Genomic DNA, 5,000 nt, shown 5'->3' on the forward strand with positions numbered 1-5,000 from the left:
AGCATCCATGAAGAAGCATCGCCCACAAATGCCGCAGCATGCAAAACCATGGCAATAGCCATATGAAGCAATGGATCGCACCGCATAAGCCCACACATTCCGAGTTTCCGACATGGTGCTGCATGCCTAGGCACCGTAGCATACCCCCGCACAAACACCCCCCTGGATCCCGCCGAGATTGCCCCCCAAGCAAGGTTCGGAAAGACTCCCGCACGAGTGCAGGTGTCCTTCGTCCCCCATTTCGGGCAGCGCCCCCAGCAATCACCAAACAAGCATCCATGAAGAAGCATACCCCGCACAAACACCCACCCGGATCCCACCGAGATTGCCCCCCAAGCAAGGTTCGGAGAGACTCCCGCACGAGTGCAGGTGTCCTTCGTCCCCCATTTCAGGCAGCGCCCCCAACAGTCACCGAACAAGCATCCATGAAGAAGCATATACCCCGCACAAACACCCACCCGGATCCCACCGAGATTGCCCCCCAAGCAAGGTTCAGAGAGACTCCCGCACGAGTGCAGGTGTCCTTCGTCCCCCGTTTCAGGCAGCGCCCCCAACAGTCACCGAATAAGCATCCATGAAGAAGCATCGCCCACAAATGCCGCAGCATGCAAAACCATGGCAATAGCCATATGAAGCAATGGATCGCACCGCATAAGCCCACACATTCCGAGTTTCCGACATGGTGCTGCATGCCTAGGCACCGTAGCATACCCCCGCACAAACACCCCCCTGGATCCCGCCGAGATTGCCCCCCAAGCAAGGTTCGGAAAGACTCCCGCACGAGTGCAGGTGTCCTTCGTCCCCCATTTCGGGCAGCGCCCCCAGCAATCACCAAACAAGCATCCATGAAGAAGCATACCCCGCACAAACACCCACCCGGATCCCACCGAGATTGCCCCCCAAGCAAGGTTCGGAGAGACTCCCGCACGAGTGCAGGTGTCCTTCGTCCCCCATTTCAGGCAGCGCCCCCAACAGTCACCGAACAAGCATCCATGAAGAAGCATACCCCGCACAAACACCCACCCGGATCCCACCGAGATTGCCCCCCAAGCAAGGTTCGGAGAGACTCCCGCACGAGTGCAGGTGTCCTTCGTCCCCCATTTCGGGCAGCGCCCCCAGCAGTCACCAAACAAGCATCCATGAAGAAGCATACCCCGCACAAACACCCACCCGGATCCCACCGAGATTGCCCCCCAATCAAGGTTCGGAGAGACTCCCACACGAGTGCAGGTGTCCTTCGTCCCCCATTTCAGGCAGCGCCCCCAACAGTCACCAGACAAGCATCCATGAAGAAGCATCGCCCACAAATGCCGCAGCATGCAAAACCATGGCAATAGCCATATGAAGCAATGGATCGCACCGCATAAGCCCACACATTCCGAGTTTCCGACATGGTGCTGCATGCCTAGGCACCGTAGCATACCCCCGCACAAACACCCCCCTGGATCCCGCCGAGATTGCCCCCCAAGCAAGGTTCGGAAAGACTCCCGCACGAGTGCAGGTGTCCTTCGTCCCCCATTTCGGGCAGCGCCCCCAGCAATCACCAAACAAGCATCCATGAAGAAGCATACCCCGCACAAACACCCACCCGGATCCCACCGAGATTGCCCCCCAAGCAAGGTTCGGAGAGACTCCCGCACGAGTGCAGGTGTCCTTCGTCCCCCATTTCAGGCAGCGCCCCCAACAGTCACCGAACAAGCATCCATGAAGAAGCATACCCCGCACAAACACCCACCCGGATCCCACCGAGATTGCCCCCCAAGCAAGGTTCGGAGAGACTCCCGCACGAGTGCAGGTGTCCTTCGTCCCCCATTTCAGGCAGCGCCCCCAACAGTCACCGAACAAGCATCCATGAAGAAGCATATACCCCGCACAAACACCCACCCGGATCCCACCGAGATTGCCCCCCAAGCAAGGTTCAGAGAGACTCCCGCACGAGTGCAGGTGTCCTTCGTCCCCCGTTTCAGGCAGCGCCCCCAACAGTCACCGAATAAGCATCCATGAAGAAGCATCGCCCACAAATGCCGCAGCATGCAAAACCATGGCAATAGCCATATGAAGCAATGGATCGCACCGCATAAGCCCACACATTCCGAGTTTCCGACATGGTGCTGCATGCCTAGGCACCGTAGCATACCCCCGCACAAACACCCCCCTGGATCCCGCCGAGATTGCCCCCCAAGCAAGGTTCGGAAAGACTCCCGCACGAGTGCAGGTGTCCTTCGTCCCCCATTTCGGGCAGCGCCCCCAGCAATCACCAAACAAGCATCCATGAAGAAGCATACCCCGCACAAACACCCACCCGGATCCCACCGAGATTGCCCCCCAAGCAAGGTTCGGAGAGACTCCCGCACGAGTGCAGGTGTCCTTCGTCCCCCATTTCAGGCAGCGCCCCCAACAGTCACCGAACAAGCATCCATGAAGAAGCATATACCCCGCACAAACACCCACCCGGATCCCACCGAGATTGCCCCCCAAGCAAGGTTCAGAGAGACTCCCGCACGAGTGAAGGTGTCCTTCGTCCCCCGTTTCAGGCAGCGCCCCCAACAGTCACCGAATAAGCATCCATGAAGAAGCATCGCCCACAAATGCCGCAGCATGCAAAACCATGGCAATAGCCATATGAAGCAATGGATCGCACCGCATAAGCCCACACATTCCGAGTTTCCGACATGGTGCTGCATGCCTAGGCACCGTAGCATACCCCCGCACAAACACCCCCCTGGATCCCGCCGAGATTGCCCCCCAAGCAAGGTTCGGAAAGACTCCCGCACGAGTGCAGGTGTCCTTCGTCCCCCATTTCGGGCAGCGCCCCCAGCAATCACCAAACAAGCATCCATGAAGAAGCATACCCCGCACAAACACCCACCCGGATCCCACCGAGATTGCCCCCCAAGCAAGGTTCGGAGAGACTCCCGCACGAGTGCAGGTGTCCTTCGTCCCCCATTTCAGGCAGCGCCCCCAACAGTCACCGAACAAGCATCCATGAAGAAGCATACCCCGCACAAACACCCACCCGGATCCCACCGAGATTGCCCCCCAAGCAAGGTTCGGAGAGACTCCCGCACGAGTGCAGGTGTCCTTCGTCCCCCATTTCGGGCAGCGCCCCCAGCAGTCACCAAACAAGCATCCATGAAGAAGCATACCCCGCACAAACACCCACCCGGATCCCACCGAGATTGCCCCCCAATCAAGGTTCGGAGAGACTCCCACACGAGTGCAGGTGTCCTTCGTCCCCCATTTCAGGCAGCGCCCCCAACAGTCACCAGACAAGCATCCATGAAGAAGCATCGCCCACAAATGCCGCAGCATGCAAAACCATGGCAATAGCCATATGAAGCAATGGATCGCACCGCATAAGCCCACACATTCCGAGTTTCCGACATGGTGCTGCATGCCTAGGCACCGTAGCATACCCCCGCACAAACACCCCCCTGGATCCCGCCGAGATTGCCCCCCAAGCAAGGTTCGGAAAGACTCCCGCACGAGTGCAGGTGTCCTTCGTCCCCCATTTCGGGCAGCGCCCCCAGCAATCACCAAACAAGCATCCATGAAGAAGCATACCCCGCACAAACACCCACCCGGATCCCACCGAGATTGCCCCCCAAGCAAGGTTCGGAGAGACTCCCGCACGAGTGCAGGTGTCCTTCGTCCCCCATTTCAGGCAGCGCCCCCAACAGTCACCGAACAAGCATCCATGAAGAAGCATATACCCCGCACAAACACCCACCCGGATCCCACCGAGATTGCCCCCCAAGCAAGGTTCAGAGAGACTCCCGCACGAGTGCAGGTGTCCTTCGTCCCCCGTTTCAGGCAGCGCCCCCAACAGTCACTGAATAAGCATCCATGAAGAAGCATCGCCCACAAATGCCGCAGCATGCAGAACCATAGCAATAGCCACACGAAGCAATCGATCGAACCGGACAAGCCCACACATTCCGCTTTTTTTCCCGCACCGCACCGCACCGCCCAAGCCCCGCCCCCCCGGGCCCACCTGCTGGTCGCCGACGGTGGGGCCCACCCGGCACCGTTACCGGTGCATGGTGGCCCCCACCTGCCGACGAGACCTGCCATTGTGCCCACACCCCCGCTGGGGGGTGTGGGCAGCGCTGGCAGGCCGGGGGGGGGGCTCGCTGTTGAAGCAGGCAGGTACCACCCCCCTAAAGAGCTTATTTAGCCATTTTCTTTCTGGCAGGCTCAGATATCAATTTCAGCGAGGAGTCATAATGGCCATTTTTTTGGCTCTAGACATCGAATTTTGATGAGATTTTTTGCAGGGATGCTTAGAAAAATGGGTAGAACATTATGGAATTGGATTTGTAATTTTTGGAGCAACATAGAATTTTTTATAATTTTTTTGCCGAAAAACTAAGAAAAATTCATATAAAATAGGAAATGGGTTGGAGGTTGGTTTTTTTTGTTGGGAATGCTTTAAAATGATCCATGTGATTTTTTGGAACTTTATGTTGCACGGAAATTGCACGAAATTGCGGCAAAATGCGTACGTGGTGGGGCGGCGAGGCACGGCATGGCACACGGATGCCCCCAACGAGGCAAGGCATGGCACACGGATGCCCCAACGATGGGCACTACAAGTGCTACACCTTATATTGGGTCCACAAACATAATTTCATGGAGACTAACCCCTTTGCCATCCTTGGGCATGATGGCAAAGCCGATGGGCATGGCATGGGGCACGGTGGGCATGGTATGGGGCATCGGTGGGCATGGCATGGGGCATCGGTGGGCATCGCATGGGGCATCGGTGGGCATCGCATGGGGCACGGTGGGCATCGCATGGGGCATCGGTGGGCATCGCATGGGGCATCGGTGGGCATCGTGTGCATCGCATGGGGCACGGTGGGCATCGCATGGGGCACGGTGGGCATCGCATGGGGCATCGATGGGCATGGCATGGGGCATCGGTGGGAATCGAGGAGTCATAATGGCCTTTTTTTGCTCTAGACATCGAATTTTGATGAGATTTTTTGCAGGGATGC

Source organism: Ziziphus jujuba, chromosome 7, assembly GCF_031755915.1.
Source record: "Ziziphus jujuba cultivar Dongzao chromosome 7, ASM3175591v1".
Classification (NCBI taxonomy): domain Eukaryota; kingdom Viridiplantae; phylum Streptophyta; class Magnoliopsida; order Rosales; family Rhamnaceae; genus Ziziphus; species Ziziphus jujuba.